Raw genomic sequence first — 22013 nt, forward strand, 5'->3', positions numbered from 1 at the left:
CTTCCTTCCTTCCTTCCTTCCTTCCTTCCTTCCTTCCTTCCTTCCTTCCTTCCTTCCTTCCTTTCCACCTATCAACCTTTCTGCTGGGAATAGAGATCTTGATTCCCTATTTATAACCCTTTCTCTCCAAAAGATAAGAAAATTAAGACAGACTCAGCACTTGTTTTACACCTCTCCTATGCATTACTTTAAAAAAATCTGGGATTTCACAGAATGGGCAGGAAGTGTACCTTCCCTCCCCAAGTGTAACCCCTCGACACCTCTGGCTGCAGTCAAACGTATTTGTGTCAAACACATTAAAACTTCACTAAGGCTTTTGGAATAATGTGTGTAAGTTGACTAGTTGAATTAGATTAGATTAGGGTGGATTTCTCCCACAAGGAATTCATGCTGGAACACCTCATCTCCTTGGGTTGGTTGTATCTGTAGACTCAGTACTTAATAGTCCCAGGTATCAGGTGATTAAGTTTTTCTGGGTAGGAAATAGGACTAGAAAGTCATGTGACAATTTAAAAAAATGTCCTAGATCTTACAATACAGCTACATTAATGGTAGCTCTTCTCACCCTTAAAGGAGCTTAATTTTTGCTCAAAGCCAATTTGGGAGGGCAAATGGATTGAGAGCCTGATCTAGAGATGGGAGGTCCTCGGTTCAAATCTGGCCTCAGACACTTCCTAGCTGTGTGACCCTGGGCAAGTCACTTAATCTCCATTGTTTAGCCCATACCACTCTTCTGTCTTAGAGCCAATACACAGTATTGATTCTAAGATGGAAGGTAAGGGTTTTGGGAGTTTTTTTAAGCCAATTTGGAATTTCCCTTTCAGAAATAATGGCTCCCCCCAGTCCATGGTGACAAGTGTGGGTGTATCAGAGACAGGAATCTGGAACCTTTCTAAGAGTATATGTTGAATTAGATGGGCCCCTGAGGTTCCTTCCAACTCTGATTATTCTGCAGTTTGATGGGTGAGTATTTTGTTTTGGGAGGGGGTGGTATAGAAGGAAAAGTTCAAAGCGATTCTGGGTCGAGCCAGGAAATATGATGTGGTTAATATGTGCTGAAAGATCTTGTTTGGAGTCCAAAATGGTAGTTTTTTTTTTTTTTTTAAAGAAATCTGTCGTTGATTTTTGGGCACACCTCATGCAGAAAAGGTCAATCTGCTTCATAATAATAGCTGCTCTTTATGGAGCTCTTTTAAGGTTGGCAAAGTATTTATCAATCATTATCTCATTTGAGTAGCACGGCAACCAGGTAAGATACTAGAAATATTGCCATTCTTATTTTAGGATAAGAACTGGTCCTGTGTCTTTAGACAACTCCCAGGAGAGGAAACTCCCCTCTACCAATATAAATTGGTAACTCATAGTCTTTTTTTTTTTTAAACCCTTAACTTCTGTGTATTGGCTCCTTGGTGGAAGAGTGGTAAGGGTGGGCAATGGGGGTCAAGTGACTTTCCCAGGGTCACACAGCTGGGAAGTATCTGAAGCCAGATTTGAACCCAGGACCTCCTGTCTCTAGACCTGACTCTCAATCCACTGAGCTACCCAGCTGCCCCCCAACTCATAGTCTTAAAGAACTGCCTAAAGCCTACGAGACACATTAAATGACTTGCCCAGGTGTCACAGCCAGTCTATGTCAGAGACAGGCTATTACTCCATGCTGCTTCAGGCTGTTAAAAGTTCTCATTTTACAGGACAAGAAAATGAAGACTCAAAGATAAAATGTGACTTTCTTGCGGTCACAGAACTATTGTGCCCTGCAGATGGGATTTGAATCCAAGTCTTCCTACCAGTGAACCACACTGCCCCTAAGGAACCTTCAAATATTTAAGTAGAGCATCTCTACAATCATGATGAGGGAGCCCAGTGTTACAGTGAGTAGAGAACTTAAGTCAGGAAGACCAGAGTTCAAATCATGCCTCAGACACCTAGTAACCTGTGTGACCTTGGCCAAGACACTTCCCCTCTCTAGTTTTCCTCATTTATAAAACAAGGAAAATCGCTGTTGGTGATACTGGATTTGGAATAAGAATACTTGTGCCCAAATGCAGGTTTTGCCACTTAGCATCTGAAGACGAGTCACAACCACTCTGGGCATGACATCCTCATCCTCATCTAGAAAAGGAGAGGGTTGGAGGACATTCTTTCAGCTCAAAGCTGATGACCTGGCTGGATGATCTCAAAAGGTACGATCCCTGCCTGGACCTGAGCTCTCTCCAAACTTAGGAAGGAAAAGAAATTCCCTCAAGAGAAGGGAAAGCTCAGTTTGTTTGCCTTCCCATGAAACCTCCAGCTGAAGAATTAAGAGCAGAAGGGAGTCTGTTTGTTAACCCAACCATCTTTTATCTAAAACCAGAAAGGAACAACATTCCAGTTCCACAATATTAAACGCACTTGCTATTTTCTTCCTGCTACATATTAACCACTGGAATTGCTACAATAATGTCATATAACCTTAATTCACGGATGTCAGCCCTTCTGGGGGTGGGCAGGCGGGGAGGTGGGATAGAAGCCACTCTATACAACTACATGAATGTGGGGGATCTACACATCCTGAGCACTAGCAGCCTCATTCGAAATAATCCTAGATGCGAGGACCACGAACAATACAGATTTTTTGTTCCCCAAAGTTGCCCAGAAAAAGCTCATTCGTACTGGATGGCACCTGCTAAGTGTCTGTTCGCTGTGGAAAAAGACCAAAGCAGATGCTAATTGTTCACATTAGGTTGTGAATTAGGATTAATTAATTACTTAATTAATTAGGATTAAATTAGAGGCCAGCCATTTAAAGAAGATCTGAAGGATATTTCTTCTCACTTAACCCTAAAAATACACGATGCTGGGTGGACCCAATCTCCCAATTCAAGGACCATCTACCATAGAATTCTCCCAGAATTCAAAGTTTTTAAGAAATTTTGTCATGTGGAATGGCAGAGTCAAGTCAAATCAATGAGCATTTATTAAGCACCTACTGTGTTCGAAGACACTGTGCCAAGTGCTGGGAATACAAAGAGAGGTCAAAGGCAATTCTCCCTCTGGACCTGCTCACAGTCTACTGGGGGGTGGCGTACAACATATATACAAACGAGTCATTTACAGGATATTTTGGAGCTGGGGGGGAGGGGCTAGCACTGAGGAAGAGGGTGGGGCAAAATGAATATTTTTGTACAGGTAAGACACTGAAACCAATTCTTCATAGTTAGAATTGCCCAAAAAGTTGAAGGAGAAACAAGATGGTCTAGGTTTCTTTCAATGGGAGTTTATGCAATCCCGATTTCCTACAGAACCCAAATTACTCTGGACTATGTAGACAAAGGATTAAGTAAACTAGCTGTCTCATTTCCCAGCATATTTTCTCATCATCTGGGAACAGGTAAGAAATAATCATTTTGCCTTTGAACAAACAAGGTAAAACTCTGTCACAAAATGGCAAAAAGCCATACAAAAGGCAAAGGAAAATGGTACTTACATTTAGAAAAGTCTCTTCAAAATGAGGATTTTTCTTTTTCTTCCTATTGCAAGAGAGGAAGCAGAAAGGAGAAATAGAGAAAGAAAAAAAAAAAAGATGCTGTCAGGATAATTCTACACATGTGATGCGTGTAATCACCCGCCATGTGACCCACCCAACTTTTTTTTGTACAGCGTGTTCGCACTAAGAAACTTACCAGGATCCTGGGAATTAGTGTCCCACAGAAACTGGGCAATGTACATCAGTCATCCTCCTGTCTTATGGGCTGCAGACTGTCCCAGAAGTTCTGCCAAGATTTGCAAAGCAGGCTAATTACAGCAAAAATGTGTTCTTGCTGGGACCAAAATGAAATACTAAGACAGCCCTTACTTGCAATTAGATAGAGAAAGGAGACTTTAATTGCTTTCAAATTTGTGAACTCACAGCTTTTGGACTCCATCTCACCCAGAGATGCCCCAGGGCCTGCTGTCCTGTCCTGAGCACCCAAAGATTCATTCTTGAGTCAGTCAACTACCATTTAATGAGAACTCGGCTACCAAGTATTAGGCACCGTGCTATGTGCTCAAAGTCAAAAGAAAGACAAGCCAGTCCCTGTCCTCAAGGAGCTGGTAGTCTACAGTGTGTGTGTGTGTGTGTGTGTGTGTGTGTGTGTGTGTGTGTCTGTGTGTCTGTGTGTCTGTGTCTGTGTGTCTGTGTCTGTGTGTCTGTGTGTCTGTGTGTGTGAGGGGGAAGGGGCAGAGTGCTAGGATCCACGATTTCCCAGAATTCCCAATCATCATCTCTTCTTCAGAACTGGTTTTATCTGGGCCACCACCATAGCTGTGATTCCAACAATTCAGGCTTAAGGATCCCTCTTTGTACAATAGTTATCCAATATGATTTGGGGTTTTGGTTTTAAAAGCTTACTCGATTACAAAAATGAATAATAAAGAAATAGGATTTGAGTGATAATACATGTATAACCCAGTGGAACTGCTTGTCACCTCCAGGAGTGGGGAGGGAAGAGGAGAGGGAGAGAATCATGTACCCATGGGGGAAAAATTTTAAAAACAGAATAAAATATCTACTCAAACTGTCTATAACTCCACATAAAACATACCTCCACTATATGCTTGTGTGTGTGGCCAGGGGGCTGGGAGGCTTTTATTGTGTTGTGGGTTTTTTTTGTTTGTCTGTTTTGTTTTTGAGTCACAGTCTCCCTTTTGGGTCCAAGCAAGTGCTATGCCCATTTTGCAGCTTGACCCAACTGATGACAGACACAAAATATTTGACCTGTTGTTTCAGACCAGGGCCAGTACACCCCTTCTCCAGGCAGTTTGGTCCCATATCACTCTCACCCCCCACCATCCCCCATGTTGGAATCAGACTTAAATGTAGGCATTATAAGAAAGTTCCGAACTACTGAACTCAAACGAGATTAGCCTCCCCTCACAGCAGTGACTAGAGGCATCGCTACCCACCCAACCTTTTCACTGCATCTTAAAAACTCTTCTAGTATTTAAAGGCTCCCAGGAAAATATTTTTTCTGCAATTTTGAGTTGTCAAGGGCATTGCGAGGTTAAGAGACTTACCCGACATCTCACAGCCAAAAAGAATCAGAAGTAGGTTTTGAATTCAGTTTCTCCCAACTCAAAAGCTGACTATCTGTTATTCCATGTTGTCTCCACAGAAAAATGTGATTTGAATAAAGTAAATTATTATTGGGTCCAACAATAAGGGCTAGAAGGAACCTTACAGGTGCAATAGTCCAGTCCCCTTGCCCATTTCAGAGATGAAAGAGGCCCAGACCAAGAAGGAACCTGACTAGAATCATTAGGAAGAGAGCCAGGGCTAGAAGTCAAGTCTCTGGACACTCAGACCAGGACTCTTCTCCCAGCATACTTCATTCCCTTCGAAGAAATCTTACCAGCCACCACCTTAGCAGGAAAGAAAAAATGGAGCACCAGTTCAGAAAGAGTCAATAGCAAAGAGGAATAGAGGGAGGGGAGTGGAGAGTTTGGATAAACCTCACCAACTTCTCTAACTTAGCTTCCGGCCTTACTGCCTTACTGACATCTGTCTGCTTCCTCCTCCCCAAGCCACAGAGACCAAACCATGAGTCCTTTGGACCTAAGAGCCAAGCACTTCCTCCCGAGAGACTTAAAAAGGCAGTGTCCCCAGGCACTATCTTTCAGGGAACCCTTCATCCCAGGCAGAAGCCATCCTATAATGTGCAAGTACCATTCTTGGGTCACATCCCTGGGGCCATCGGCATGCTGACACTGGCTACTTGGCAAAAGCCAATAGCCCAGTCAAGGTGTACAGCTGGTCCAAGATGCCCAGAGGCTAAAAATGACTTTGAGCCCCGTCACATCCTGCAAGCAACTTGCATCCACATTTTCAAAGCCAATGACACACAATAGGAGTGTGATGGCAATGTTGGGGGAGGAGAAAATGCACTGGCTGTGGACCCAGAAAATCTGGGTCTCTATCCCAGTTTTAATACTGACTGGCTGAGTGCAAACTAGATAAATGTTTCTGCCTCTGGGAGGCTCAGTTTACCCTCTTGTAAAATGGGATAAATATATTTTTAATAAAAAAACTCTTGTTTTCAGTTTGAGTAATAACTAAGATAGAAGGGTAAGAGCTAGGCAAATAACATTAAGTGACTTGCTCAGGGTCACACAGCGAGGAAGTGTCTGAGGCCAGGTGCTCTCAACTCCAAATCTGGCACTTTCTCCATTGTGCCACTAGCTGCCCCCAAATGGGATAAATATTATTTATTGGTTAAGCCGGTAATATTGCTTCCTCCAGGGTTGCTGTGAGAAAAGTGCTTTCTAAGACCTGTAGGGTTATATTTATGAGACTCAAACAAGATCAGGTATATAAGAGCATTTAGCAAACTGGAAGAAAATTTTTTTTTTAAACCCTTGTACTTCGGTGTATTTTCTCATAGGTGGAAGAGTGGTAAGGGTGGGCAATGGGGGTCAAGTGACTTGCCCAGGGTCACACAGCTGGAAGTGGCTGAGGCCGGGTTTGAACCCAGGACCTCCTGTCTCTAGGCCTGACTCTCACTCCACTGAGCTACCCAGCTGCCCCATGGAAGAAATTTTTAGAAAGATATGGCCACATGTGTCTAGACTATTACCTCCTTGAAGGCAGGAACTCCCTTGTTATCTAAGTTGTGTATATATTTCTGGTTTGACAGTGCTCTGTATTCAGAAGGCATTTAATAAATGTCTGTAAATGTATATTTGGACTAGAAGTCAAGAAAGCAGGTCCTAATTAAAATATTCCCTCTAAGTAAGTAGTGTTGTGACCTTGACCAACTTCTCCAAGTCTCCTTTTTTCTTTTTCTTTTTTTTTTCTTTCTATTTTTTCTATTTTTTTCTCCTTTTTCTGATGCATAATAAAGGAATAGGCCTACATGGCTCTAAGTGAGTTCCTCTCTGCCTCTGAGGTTCCTGACTTCAGGTATAATTCTTCATGTCATCATTAGGAATCACTCCCTACATTACACTTCTGGGAAGTCTAAACTTTTAGCCCTTCTTCCCAGCTCTCAAAAGAATAGCATGTAAAAAGCCAGGTCGCCAGAGGACCTATGACCATTTTGACCCAGGTCCTCGACACGAAAATGCCATAATGTGACTTCAAGGGTGTTTTTTTTTCTCTAAGTGATTCTCAAACTGGGTCAGGCACATCACTAATTTTCTGTCACACTTCTGCAGTTGATCTAAATTATGCAGGGGGCTGGGTTACCATAGCTCCCTCTGTTCTTTATTCTCAGTTATGACTCACACTTGATTCTCTGATTATGGATGAACTTTAGGATTCTGTCCTGGCCCCCCTCCCCTTCTCTATCCAATTCAGTTATTTTTCAGTTGTGTCCAACTCTTCCTGACCTCCCTTTTTCAGATGAGAAAGCTAACGCCCCAAAAGGGTCAATGACTCATCCAGTATCACAGAGGTAGTTACTGTTGTTCATCATTTCTGAAGAGGACCGATGACATCATGAATTGGATTGCAGCGGTAGAAAGCAATGGAGCCAAACTTGAACTCGGGTCTCCATTCCAAATCCAGTTATCTTTGCCCAACCCCACCATGCTCCGTACACCACAATGCCCCTCACAAGGGATCACATAAAAACCTCATGTTCTCCTCTTCTGTGCCAGGCACCAAGGCAGCCCCATAAAGGGCACCAACTTTAATCTCGGACACTTTTCTCCAAATACAGGTTGAATCAGACTGATGCCACAATTTTACTCACATATTTTTGAAAGTTCAAAGAAACAAATTGCTCTTTCTGTACAGAACAATGGACCCGGTCCTGAAGTCCCTGGGTTCTGAGCTTCAAAGTCTGAGTGGGAGCAGACTGGTATGGCTTCAAAAGGCTCCCATCCTTTGTGGTACTCACATGCTCATACCCTACTCCATCTATATGCATTTTTGAGGAAGCTTGCTGTGCATATAAAATGACTTTTCTTAGATCTGATGCATTTAAAACATTTCCTAAACCCTCGACTGATCTTTGTAGAGTGTAACCTTGATCTGTACCCCCTAAAATACCTGGAGGTCAGCATCGAAAATAAACTACTACAGCCGTCTTTGATCTTAAATTGTGGTCTATTCCTATGATCTTGGGGATTTTTTAAAGATTAAATTGTACATTTGAGAATTTAGCAATGGTATCATTTCATCTCCTACATAGAAAATATCCTTGCTTGAGGAAACCTTCTCTGATCCTCCCATAGCCCCCCTGTCCTTCCCCCTCCCCCAACACCAAATGTCCTCCCCATGATCTCCTATAATATCTCTGTAAAACTAAGGAAATGGTACAGTATATTAGAAAAAAAACTGAAATAGAAGTCAGGAGGGAAAGGTTTCTGTACTAGCTCTGCCTGGAAGACACTGGTATGCAAACCTCTCTGAGAAAGGCATTTCCCTTCCTTGGACCTCAGTTTCTCCATTTGTAAAAGAGATCAATCTATGAAGCAACCACTATTAATCCTATGAAAATTCTATGTTCTCTTCTGTAATTGTTACTTATGACCACTTTATTTCTTCTCTCTCATTTAATTTTATAAAAACCTTATGGGTAGACCACATTGTATCTTCACACATCTCCACCTGCAGCCCATAGGACCTTGTACATAATTAATGCTTAATTAAAAAAAAAAAACAAAACCTCTTACCTTCCATTTTAGAATCTATACTGTCTATTGTTCCAAGGCAGAAGATTGGTGAGGGCTGGGCAATGGGGGTTAAGTGACTTGCCCACGGTCACACAGCTAGGAAGTATCTGAGGTCAGATTTGAACCCAGGACTTCCCATCTCTAGATCAGGCTCCCAAACCACTGAGTTACCTAGCTACCTCCTTAATCTTTAATTTTGAAAAAATTATTGAATGAGGTTTTTTTTATTTTTGTGGTTCCATGATTCATGTTTCCTCCCTCCCAGGGTTGACAAGCAATTCCACTGGGTTATGCATAAATATATTATCATTCTAATCCTGAATGAGTTTTGTTGTTTTGTTTTTTTTAAAGGTGATTAGATCCTGGGATTAACTGACCTCTATTCTCAAATATGGTTTATGTAAAACCCGTACTACACTTTTTTTTGGTGTGTACCCTAGACCCTTTTTTTCCTTTCAAATAGTATAGAAGTAGCCTCATTGGATTTAGAGTGATAAGGAATCTAGGAGATTAGCTACATTTTACAAAACAGGAAAATCCAGTCCAAGAATGTTAAGATATCTTGGAGATTAATTATATTTTACAGATGAGAAAACTAAGTCTTACATAGAGTCTCTTGCTTAAATTCAAGCTGATAGTGAGTAGGAGGCAAATTGAGATTCAAATCCAGGTCTCCAGATTCCAAAGACAGTTCTCTTACCCCTGCACCATAATGCCTTTAATCAACACTCTCTCTCTGTCTCTGTCTCTGTCTCTTCCTCTCTTCTCTCTCTCTTTTTCTCTCTCTCTCTGTCTCCCCTACCCCATCTGTCTCTGTCTGTCTCAGTCTCTGACTTTCTGTCTGTCTGTGTGTGTGTGTGTGTGTCTGTATTTCTATCTCTCTGTCTGTCTCTATCTCTCTCTATCTCTGTCTGTCTGTCTCTGTCTCTCTCTGTGTATTTATAGATATATATTATTACGTGGCATTTCCACAAGCCTAGGTTAAAAAGCCTTTTATATATCTAATTCATTTAAGCCTGAGAATGACATCATTATCCCTATTTTATAGATGAAAATGAAGAGGCATAATTTGAACCCAAGTCACATTTAAACTGAGGTCCAACATTCTGTTCACAACAAGATGGTAGGAGATATTCTGCAGGTGGTTCAGGCCCTCAAAGCAGCCATGCTCTGGCCTCCATAAAAATATTGAAATGTCAGTCAGCTGGTTAATAGTTGCCTTAGGGAGCAGCTAGGTGGCTCAGTGGATAGAGCCAAGCCCAGCAACAAGAGGTCCTGGGTTCAAATTTGGCCTCATACAATTCCTGGCTGTATGATTCTGGGCAAGTCACTGAACCTCCACTGCCTATCTCTTCTGCCTTGGAACCAGTGCATAGTATTGATTCTAAGATGGAAGGTGAGGGGTTTTTTTTTAATTTTTAAAACTAATTTTCTTAGATCTCAAGTATAATTGGAAGAAGTTCAGAAGAAGAGATGTCTCAGATTAAAAACTGGAAGAGATCTATTGCAATTATCAGATGAGGAATGGAAGGATTAAAACTATTGTCCCAAGGCAGGCTCTTTAAGAATTCTACAGTCTTTGTATTTATTTTTCCTAGAACTTGACTCAAGCTAGAGTCACAGCTTTTGACAGATTTATGAGGAGCCCTGAAAGAAATTGCAAGATTTCTGTCATGACCAGCATCTGTTGCAACCAAGACAGAGTCATTTGGATTGAAGTCCATTCCCGCAGCAGTCATGTGGATCCTCACTTTCAAAGGTGCAAAATATGGAAGGCAGGCTACTTACACAGCATTGGCCCGGGTACTTCCATAAAGTCTCTCCCCTCCTCCCAGTAGCACTGAACCTTGGACTCCTGGGCAGTCCCCATAAGGGGCCTCCTTTTCCCTTTCAGCCATTGAGTAGGGTTCAACAAGCAAAAATCTTAAGAGACTTTTTTCAGATCTTGAATTCATTTTTAAACTCCTCAACTTTTTTTCGTTGTTGTTTGGGGTGAGACCAGAAGGCAGGTTAAATGTGTCTTGCATTTGAGGAAGTGAGAAAAGAACCTGCCATTTACTCTTTTAATAATAGCTCCCACACATATCTGCCTAGTTAGTTCACTTAAAGCAGTCATTGTCAACTATAATAAGATCAATAAATCATAGACTTTTTTCCAAGTCGCAAAGGTCCCTCAGAGGTCAGCTTAGCCCAACCTTCACATTTTTGTGAGCTAAGGAGACAGTAATGATTTGCCCAAAGTCACTCAGTTAGTGAGAGAACTGGGATTAGAATTCAGTTCTTTAAATTGGTGATGCAAAGGATTTTTCCACTTATTCATGCCCTGCTCTCATTCAGATCCATTTGGAGCTACTAAAGGAGGAAAATGGTAAACCACTTCAGGATCTTTTGCCAAGAAAGCCCCATGGATAACTATGGTCCATGGGCTCACAGAGTCTGACTCAACTGAGTGACTGAACAATAACAGATGTTCTCATTCACCTTTATTCAGAAAAAGGCTTCACCATGCTCTTGCCCGTGACCCTGGGGGCTCTGATTAGTGATACTGGGGGAATTGAGAGAAAATGAAAGCTTGGGACCTATATAGATGAGTCTGGCTTCATTTTCTCTGAGGAGAGAGAACTGGACCTTTGATATCCTTAGTACCATATGTATATGTAGGCCAGCAACTTTTTGGTGACTTTAGTAGTCTTAGAAAGCTTCCTGGGGCAAGATCAAATAAGCCAATAGGTATCAGAAGCAGAACTTTAAGCCACACTTTCCTTTCTTCAAGGCTAGCACTCTCTCCTCACTTGCCCACAGTGCCTCTTATCATGTTCTGATGGCATGAAAAATGGATGTGAATTTTACCAATTTAAAATCAACCGAACCCACCATGATGGGCTGAATCAAAAAGGTACCGAGGCACAGTCTAGATCAAGTTTTAAATTCTACTCATGGGTGACCCCATGGCTCTGCTACGCTCAGGCAGAAAGAAAGCTAAGGAGTCAGTCCTCCTAGGTTTTAAGTCTCTCTCCCTGCTCTCTCTCTCACCTTGGGGTAATGCAATGGATTGAACAATTGAACATTTACAGGTCAATCCTGATCAGTAATCGGATTAGGAGAGGCCAATCCGATTTGGTTATCTCAGGTTGGTTATTTTAGTCATTTAGACTAGGGCCTCCTAAGCTTGTCCATTCTGTAGCATACCTGCCTTGAATCTGTCTTGGGGGAAGATGGAATTGAGTGAACTAGAGAGGAAGACAGCTGTGGGTAAAGCATATTGCACCAGAGATATTCAAAAGATCTCTCCAGGTCACTTTGTTGACTTAGAAAACCACAAATTAGCATTATCTATGCTATGCTATATTTTTTTTCTAAACCCTTGTACTTCCGTGTATTGTCTCATAGGTGGAAGATTGGTAAGGGTGGGCAATGGGGGTCAAGTGACTTGCCCAGGGTCACACAGCTGGGAAGTGGCTGAGGCCGGGTTTTGAACCTAGGACCTCCCGTCTCTAGGCCTGACTCTCACTCCGCTGAGCTACCCAGCTGCCCCCTTGCTATGCTATATTTTTATTTGTTTTGTTATTGCACATTTCCCAGGGACATTTTAATCTGGTTCACCCTCTGACACCTCTGCTTCGGATCATGGGACCATGACCTTTAGTACTCAAAAGGACTTTGGAGTTCATGGAGACCAACCTCCTTATTTTCTAGGTGGAAACTAAGATGAAAAGAATAAGTGACTTGTACAAGGTAACACAGTTAGGAAGGGCCAATGTTTGAACCAACTCATCTGCTCTCAGATCTTTCCATTATATAACTCTTCATTGGTGGGTATTCTATAAATACTTGTTGACTGAGGAATTGGTCACATTGGCAGCTCATTATGCCCCAAGCCATTTCTTCTCACATACAAAATAGAGACCTAAAAACAAAGTCAAAGTTGGTGCCCCATCATTTTATCCTCTTATAATCAAATGAATAGAAGCCCCTCAAGGGCAAGGCAGGGATCATCTTTTTATCTTTGAATTCCCTGATACCAAGCAAGGAGTAGATATTCATTAAATGTTTCTTGAATGTAATCACTACTTTTATGAACTGGAGCAAGTTACTTAACTTTCCTGGCCACAGTTTACTCATCTGTAAAATGGGTGGGGTTGGGGCTGAACTCAATCGAGCTGGCTCTAAGATCCCTTCCAACTCTAGATCTGTGACTCCAGGATTGCAACTGGCCCCTCTTCACTACTATTATACAACTACAGTTGATGATACTGTTGAGTAACTTATTCAAGGGCACTTACTTGAATAAGTTTGTCTGTTTGCTCAGTCATGTCCAACTCTTATCAACCTCATTTGGAATTTTCTTGGCAAAGATCCTGGAGTAGATTGCCATTTCCTTCTCCAGCTCATTTTACAGATGAGAAAACTGAGGCAAACAGGGTGAAGTGACTTGCCCGGTGGCACATGGTTAGTTTGTGTCTGAGACTGGAACTGAATGTGGGAAGATGAAGTCTTCCTAACTCCAGGCTTGGTATTCTATCCACTGTACCATCTAGCTGCCCTTTACTTCAATATACTTTGGCCTGGATTAGTGCAAATAATGGATCTTGTAAAGTGGTTGCATTATTCAAATTCGTATTGTATATTACCATGAAACATAATCATAACTTCTCATAGTGAGAATTCAAATCCATGAACACAGCACCAGATACTGCATTATTTGCAGTAATCATCAGAGTCATTATTTATACCTGTCAGGGCCTGGGTATACCTCAAGGGTCTTGTTTTCCTGGGGAGTGGGAGGGAGGAGAGAGAAAGAGGTACAGAATGTAACACTTCTGTACCAAGGCTGATCCCACCCAAGTCCATTTACCAAGGCTATCCTCCAAGCCTTTCCAACTTGCCAAGTCCTGCCGGAGCTTGAATTCCATAGACTTAGCCTTTGGGAAAGATTGGAGGAAGCCCTCAGAGGAGGTCCTGCATTGATCAATGATCACTGAGAAGGAAAAAAAAAAATGGATGACTCCAGAGAATCAAGGCCTTCTAAACTGTCAATGGGAGATCAGTCACAATAAATGGAGAATTATGCTATTAATTCGAATTCTTTGAAAACTTGGAAGCTACATAAATGATGCAGGAACTCTTTAGGCTGAAATGCATTCCTTAACATCAGAAAATTCATCCTGGAGAAAGGCCAAATAATGTAATGGATCTTGGAATGCTCCCTATGGCCTCTAGGATAAAATACATCCTGCTTCACTTGGCATTTAAAGCCTTCCATTGTGCCTCACTCCTCTTCATGTGCTGTCCATTTCAGCCAAACCAGCAGACTTAGTGTTCTATGAACTTGACATTCCATTTCCTGCTCCCATGTCTTTGTGTGTCTGTCTATCTATCTATCTATCTATCTATCTATCTATCTATCTATCTATCTATCTATCTATCTATCTATCTATCTATCTATCTATGTGCGTGGGCCAAGCAATAATTGCAATCCTGGAATGCCACCTCCTCACGTCCAAGAATTCCCAGCTTCTTTGAGGATTTAGCTTGCCGATCACCTATGGAAACCCTTTCCTGATTTCCCCCAGCTGGTGGCAATCACAGCCTCTTCATGACTTCCTGGTATTTATCTTATTCCTTATAACTGGAGTCTGTAGAATCTCCTAGAGGGCAAAGACTTCTTAAACATCATTATCTTATTCGCCAGCGCCTGGAACCAGAGAGGTGCTTCATAAATGATTGTTGAAGCCATGTGGGGAGTATATGGTCTCTATTAACCAGGATGCTGGATTAGTCCAAACACCCATTCCCTCAACATGCCAGAGAACTGAAATGGCACTCTAGTGTTTCTTAAGAAACTTAAAAGTCAGGGGAGTTTTTTTAAACAAAGAAGTGCTAAGTGGAAACAGAAGCAAAGAATGTTAGAGCTACAGGCGACCTCAGGGATTCTCTAATCTAGCCTCTCCCTCATTTGGAGGAAATGAGACTTAAGAGAGGGGAAGTGACTTCCCTGAGGTCACCAAGGAAGCTAGTCACTGAGGGGGAGGGAGGGGAGACCTAGCACCCATGTCAAATTTATTCCCAGGGCTATGTTCTTTCCACTACCCTAACCAAAGTACAACCCCACACCAGCCTGGCACCAGCCAGCAATAAATTTTCCAGAGAGCAGCCACAGCAACAAGTGGGCTGGGGAAAATAAAGGTCCCTCTTCCCCATACACATAATTCAGCACAGGTACTTTAGCCTTGTAACTCCTGGCTAAAATCAAAGGGAGCTGGGGAAGTTAATTAACTTTGAAACTCTTAAAATGCATGTTTGGAGCCTGCCCATGGGTAGAAAAGACTACAGGGGAGGTCTAGTAGCAGTTCATTATCATATTGAGTGCCTGCTACTAAGGACAAAGGGAAGGCAGTGCCAGCTCCCACTAAGGGCATGTGCCAGCTTGGCCATTTTTCTCATTAATCTGGAAATCCACACCTGGAACCCTCCTCAAGTCGTCTTCCAACAGAACAGCCGCAAATACATGCTTTCGCAAAGAAGAGTTGACAAACATCGCTGAGTCAGCTGTTGCCGGAAAGAGCTGTTTTCACTGTTGACCGTCTTCGGAGGGAAGTGCCAGAAACTTGAGCTTTGCCAGTGTTGATGATTTCAGAGGGCAGCCGGAGCACCCCCAGAAAGCCTCTGCTGACGCAGCCAAGAGACACTTTATGCTTCTGTGGGACTCTTTTTCCTCCAAGAGTGGTCTCACCTGAGGAACTCCCCCTGCCCCACCAAGTACGGCACCACTTTTTAAGTGGTGGATAAAAAATAGTACAATTTGTGGGAGAAGCAATGGGGCCCTCCAGAGGCCACCCAACCTTTGACCTCCTCCTTTTTCACAAGGTATGGGCCAACTGAAATTGTTAGGTCAACTGGAGCACAAAGAATGAAGCCTGAGAGTACCTGCCCATGACTGCCAATGAAGGAACTCTATCTGGGAATGGGGGAAATCCAGAGGAACCCTTTATCAAAATGGTCTCTTAAGTCATAGCTTTGCCATTAGCTATCTGTCTGACCTTGACCAAGTCACTCATTCCCTACTTCTCCAGTGCCTGTAAGAGGCTTAGTTTCCTAAGCTGTTTAAAAAAAAAAAAAAAAAAGGGAGGAGGAGACAACACGGTACCATGGAAAGATCAGTAGTTCTAAAGTTGGAGGACACTGGTTCAAATCCTACTTCTTGACTTAACCAGTGTGACTACTGGCAAGTCATTTCTCTCCCTGTGCCTTAAGGTTTTCTCATCTGTAAAATGGGGAGGGGATTGGAATAGACTGATTCTGAGTTCCCTTCTAATTCCAGTCCTAGAATTCTATGTTCTCCAAGGCTCCTATCAGTTCTGGCATTCTATGCTCCTAACTATAGCCTATTTCAGGTTTCTGTTCATTTTTTTTTAAGTCCTGAAAGGTAATCCTAATTCATCTATCACATCCTGACTGGCCAAGAGCTGGCATGGGATACTAGACCACTGGAAATAGTGTTAGAATGCCTGGCTTTAAATTTGGTCTCCTCCATTTACTACCTGTGTGATCATGGATAAATCAATTCAGCATTTTGAGCCTGTTTCTCATCATCAATAAAAACGAGACTAATTAGTACCACCTCCCTTATTCTCATTCTCAGAAAGGTGCTTTATAAACTCTAAAGCCTGTGTAAAGAGCTGAGTTTAGAGGAATCATTTTCCCTTTCTACATCTCCTTTTCCTCACCTATATAAGGATGGATGGATTAGATAAAAAAATCCTTCCCGTGGGCCTCAGTTTCCCCATCTGTATAACTGGGGGATTCAAGATCTGACAGTCAACTTTTGATTTTCTTTTGGGTCTTGGGGCAAACCTCATTCAATTGCCCTTTGAAAATAGGGAGTGGGGAGGGCAGAGAAATGAAATTATAATTAAGCCTAACATTTAACCCTCAAATGACTCTAATGTGGCCTTCTCTACCCACAGATCCTGGCTTTGCATTCTACTTAGTGTGGAGCCTTTGACAAAAGGTCAGAGCCTCAGAGCCCTAATTTCCTTAGCAGCAAATAAAGAAGCTAAACTATTGGGACTGCCTCATAAACTTAAGGTTCCATGCATCAGTTCTCAAACTGCTCCAACATTTACTAAGCATCTGTTATATGACTGAGGAGGGGGAAAAAAGACAACATGAAAAATGTACATCCTCAAGAAGCTTTCATTCTACTTATATTTCTACACAATGATTCCATTTCTAGACCATTTTTAGATCCCTGTCTTTTTCCTAAGAGGCAGCTAGGTGGCGCAGTGGATAGAACACCAGGTCTGGAGTCAGGAAGACTTCCTAAGTTCAAATCTGCCCTCCGACATTTACTAGCTAGTTGTTGGACCCTGGCCAAGTCATTTCACTCTGTTTGCCTCAGTTTCCTCATCTGTAAAATGAACTGGAGAAGGAAATGGCAAAGCACTCCACTAGGTTTGCCAAGAAAACCACAAATGGGGTCATGAAGAGTCAGACTTCACTGAAAAATGACTGAACAACAACAATAACTGTCTAACACAGGTCAGTTCTCGGAGGCCATATGATGTGATGCCAGAGGGCAATGACTGGAGAGTCAAGAAATCTGACTCCACCCCTAATAAACTATAGCTTTGAGAAAATGATTTCCTTTTCTAGGACTCAATTTTCTCCATCTGTAAACTAAGAACACTGAACCAGATAATCTTTTCTGCTCTAATCTTCCATAAAATAGCAGTCCCACCACCAAGCTCCCTAACCTCAAATCTCTAGGCTCCACTCTATTAGAGTCCTTAGGATGCACAGAAGAAGAAAAAAAAAAGCATAAGTTTTGAAGCCAGAGGACTTCAATTTGAATCTCTGGGTTGAAAGTAACTTGGGCTTGCTGGGCCTGTTTGCTCATTTGAAAATGTGAGGGTTGGATTAGATAGCTCCTGGGGTCCCTTCCAGCTTCAGATCCTTCTAGCATCAGTAGGTCCCTTTACCCTCTGCCTCCATGACCTCTCTGTTCCTGTTTCCTCCTCTGTAAAACTGAGGAGGTGGGATTATTTGACCTCTAAAGTCCTTTCCAAATTTCAAAAGCAAAAGAGCCTAATATTTAATAAAATTTCATTTCAGGACAGCAAAAGCACCTAGAAAGTCCCTTGTTCTTCTTTACAAAATGTTCATCACTATCTCATCTAACCTTTCTACACTTCCTCCCTTGCCCAGTTGGTCTTAAAACTAGAGACTTTTGCTTTTATCCATAAACTTTTGGGAGCATTAAAGAGCACCAATGGCCACCTTTCCCAACCAGATGGCTGTTCTGTGTATTGGCTATCCCAATTTCCAGTTAAGGTCTGCAACTATAACAAGAAAAAGCACCAACTCCCATACCCTTCCAGGGTCCTGTTGTTCTTTCCAGATCTGCCTAATTCACTCTCCTGTCTCAGTAGACTCCAATAAAATTCCTTTATTCCCATCATCACCCACCAACCTCCTCCCTCACTTCTCCTAATGCCAAAGGAAGGCACTGGTTGCTAGGAGCTAGCCATGTTCCTCTCACAAAAATAAACTCCTCCTCCCCTGAGTTCCTCTAAAAGATCACCTTCCTAGTAGCCATCCTTTGGGAGAATTCTTCTCCCAGAGTTTAATTTGCACACATCCATTGCCAAAAGTTGTCCAGCTTAATAAATTCCAAATCTAGAAATACAAATCCCCACAGTTGTTCATAAACCTGGTGTGTGCCTGGAGACCCTGACATCCTAGGAGTCTTGGGAGGTTAATAATCTGATAGGCGTGGGCGCACACACACACAACACCCCTAAACTAACAGAAATCTCAACTAGAGTGGACAGATGGACACAGGGCTTGGAGGGTGGCAACACTGTTTTTTGTTTGTTTGTTTGTTTTTCTGATCCTTTTCCCAAGATGCTTGTGAAGCATTTGGAGATGTCCACCTTGCCAAAGGGACTACTGGTGCTACCAAAATAGCCCTTATACTCGAGTGTCCCCTCCCTTCTCCCTCCTCCTCCTCTTTTGCCCACTTCATCAATGCTTCCCCGGGGAAGCTAAGAAAAAAAGGCCATCGAGGCCCTCCTCCCTCTTTTTCTGACAAAACTAGCCCCAACAGCTGAAATCCCTCTAATGTCGAATGGGCTTTGTCCAAGCCCTCTTTTTACATTTAAGGACAGAAATGTAACCTCTTTAATTCTGTTACCCAGCACCCAAACTGTTATTTGGAAAGAGAGGCATCCAGGATTAAACATGGACTACCATTTCACCTTGAAAAACAGAGGTGGTGGGGAGGAGGGAGGAGAAAAGAGGAGGGAAGAAAGAGGAAGGGGGTGTCGTCTCCAAGGAGGGACAGCCTCTTTTTACCTTCCCCAAAAGAGGAAACGATTATAGGTGAGTAGAGAGTGCCAGACACACACACACACACACACACACACACACACACACACACACACACACCAGAGAGAGCTCTGATCTGGGTAATTCATCTACCACACAGAGAAAGGCAACTCCTTCCCACCCATTTCCCTCTCCTGGCACTCAGACCAGCGATCCGTCCTATCTCTAGGGTCACAGACCTTGATTCTGGTCACCATTCTCACCAAGTATGCGTGCCCTCGCGGGGGGTGGGAGGAGGGAGAGTCGCAGGGAGTACAGGCTCTAAGTGAGGCTCGCACAAACAGCCAGTGCTTCCGAGGGGCTCTGGGCTCGCTGCTCCGAGATGCCTCCCTCCAGCACCACCTATCTCCCCCTCCCCGCCAGCATAGATGCAGGCAGGCAGAGCTGCCACCAAAGCCCCCTGTGACAAGACTGCAGGCTTCCTTGCCAAAGGGGAGCCAACCGAAAGCCGTATTGGGAAGCAGGGGGCGGCGGGGGTGGGGGGGGGCCTTAGTACCAGAGCTACAGTCTGCCTCCACATACACCCACACATTCCTTCTGCCTTCTCCACACATAGCATCCCCCCGCCCCCAGCATTAAAAGACATTTTAAAATTGCATTTTGCCAGAGAAACAAAAACACACACCACTCCCAGTCCCCCCTCCACTCCCTCTCTCCTCCCCTCCCCTCGCCACTGCTTCCACCCCCAAACCTAAATGCAGCCGAGCCTGGGCAAGGGGGAGGAGGGGGATCAGCACCCATCTAGGAACTGAGTGCGGGGGGAGGGGAGCAGTGGTTATCTTCAAGCAAAGGTGATGTAAGGGGGAGGGGGACGATGAAAGGGGGCTGCGGCGGACTGGAGGGAGTGAGAGAGGTAGGTTGGAGGGGGCGGGGAGGGGGGCAGCGGAGGCAAATACTGGCGGCCAGAGCACAAGGCGAGTCTGGCTCGTCGCTGTACCCAACGGAAGGGTGAGCGGAGGGGGCAGAAGAAGCCCGGCCCGGCAGCAGCGTGGCCTGCCCGTGACCAGAGAGGGATGCGGGGGCCCGGCCAGGCGGGCAGCTCCGCACCTCGGTCAGGGTCACAAAGCACGCTTCCGCGCACGCCGGGGCGCACACAGCTATTGTCTGGTTCGGCAGATTTTCCTTCCTAGCTGCCGCGGGAATTAAGCCGTCCGTCCTGGGCTACCTCCCGGGGTCGCCTCCCTTGCAGGCTCCCTCCCTGTGGTCCCTCTCCTCACCCCAGCGCTCCCTGCCTGCCACCCTTAGCTCATCCTCCCCGCGCCCGGGTTCCAGCAACCTCGACAATGCTACCTGCCGCTGCCGCTGCTGCTGCTGCCGTGGCTGGTGCTGCCGCTGCCGCTACCGCTACCGCTGCCGCTGCTGCCGTCACCTTCACTGCCGCCGCTGCTGCTGCTGCTGCTGCCGCCGCCGCTGCTTTTGTCAAGGAACCGGCGTCTGAGAGCGCTGGGAGCCTGGAGCGTGCGTCCTGCTCCGCGTCTCAGTCCAACTAGCCGGGCTGCGAGGGAGGAAACGGTAATTTATAAGCGGTTTCTTCCTGACCTCTCGTGTCTGTTGTCTAATGAGGGAGCATTTAGCATCACCCATCCTGCTGGGTGGAAAAATACCAGCTCGGCCTCTTCTTTGGGGAAGGGGCGGGGAATGTGGTGGGGGGGTGGGGGGAGAGGGAGGGAGGGAGGGGCCAGGGTTCCGGCAACCCTCCCAGGCACACACGCGCGCTCACACAGGCGCGGGCACACACACACACATACACACACACACACACACACTCACACACACGCCACGATCGCGGTTTGCTCGCACATGCACACATACAGAAGCGAAGGGAACCCAACGAGGAGGTAGCTTTCGCTGTGAGCTCCAGGAAGGGACTGCGGCCAGGACTCCCCCCCGGGGGCCGCCTAGCTTAGCCCAACCCTAGCCGAGGAAGCAGCAGGGAAGAAGGGTCAGAGACAGCTGTCTGCCTAACTAGCGCTCGCTCCTATGTCTCTCGGTCAATAATCTTCCTGTGTCTGTCAGTCTTTCATTCTCTGCCTCTCCCATATTGTCTCCATCTCTCATTCTGGCTCTCTCATTGTTTCCCTCATTCTGGCTCTGGCTCTCATTTTCTCTCCCTCTCCTTCATTCTCTTTCCCTAATTCTTTGTCGTGTGTGTGTGTTTCGGGCTCTACGTTCTCTCTGTCTCGGCTTCATTGTTCTCTCTGTCTCTCTCTCTCTCTGTCTCTCTCTCATTCTTTCGGCAGCTCTGATATAGTCTGCTTTGGGAATTGTGTCCCCTGGGACAATAGAAGGAAAACACACACACACACACACACACACACACACACACACACGCAAGCTTTCTTTAAATACATTAAGTAAGGAGGGAACCCCGTCTCAAATGGGGAAAGGTACTGAACTTGCCTTACTCGAAAATTGGAAGAATAATTTGAATCGAGTGATTAAAAGGACAAAGGACAAAGATCACCCAGCCCCCACATCACTGCACCCTGCCCTGGAAGGACTAAGGACAGGAACCTGGAGCACAAAACTAACCTTAGAATTAGTTCTTGATGGGCAGTGTGACCTTAGGCAAGTAACTGACATTTTCTCACCCTCAGGGTCTACATCTGTAAAACCAAGACAATGGAATCTGGTTTTTTAGAGCCAGAAGTGGCCAAAGCATTTCATTTTACAGATGAGGAAACTGAGGTTGGGTCAATGACTTGAACAAAGTCACCGTAGTAAATGTCAGAGGTAGGAACCCAGATTCTCAAATGCCAGCTTCAGTGTTCTTTCTCTCTTACCATGCTACCCAGCCTGGTCTACCTTGGAGGAATGGTTTGAGGAAAAGATGCTGGATTAGGAGTAGTAGGATCCTGACTCCACACTTGCTACCTGTGAGATACTGGTGGAGTCACTGATGTCTCTTGGCCACAGCTTAAAAACAAGGATGTTGAGCTAAGTGATTCCTATGAAACTTTCTCCATCTCTAAGGTCTATGATCCTAT

General features: G+C 44.3%; 1 protein-coding gene across 1 annotated transcript in view; it reads right to left on the minus strand.

Annotated features, from left to right (window-relative positions):
• The window catches only part of SLC6A6 (solute carrier family 6 member 6), a 155132-nt gene extending 134793 nt beyond the window's left edge, over window positions 1-20339 (minus strand). Inside the window, exons 1-2 of the mRNA XM_044667842.1 lie at window positions 20317-20339; window positions 3467-3509 (exon numbers count right to left, since the gene is read on the minus strand). The gene's annotated coding sequence lies outside the window, so the exon portion shown is untranslated. The remainder of the gene's footprint in view (window positions 1-3466; window positions 3510-20316) is intronic.
• Window positions 20340-22013: the final 1674 nt, after the last annotated feature.

This window comes from Gracilinanus agilis, chromosome 1 (assembly GCF_016433145.1).
Source record: "Gracilinanus agilis isolate LMUSP501 chromosome 1, AgileGrace, whole genome shotgun sequence".
NCBI lineage: Eukaryota > Metazoa > Chordata > Mammalia > Didelphimorphia > Didelphidae > Gracilinanus > Gracilinanus agilis.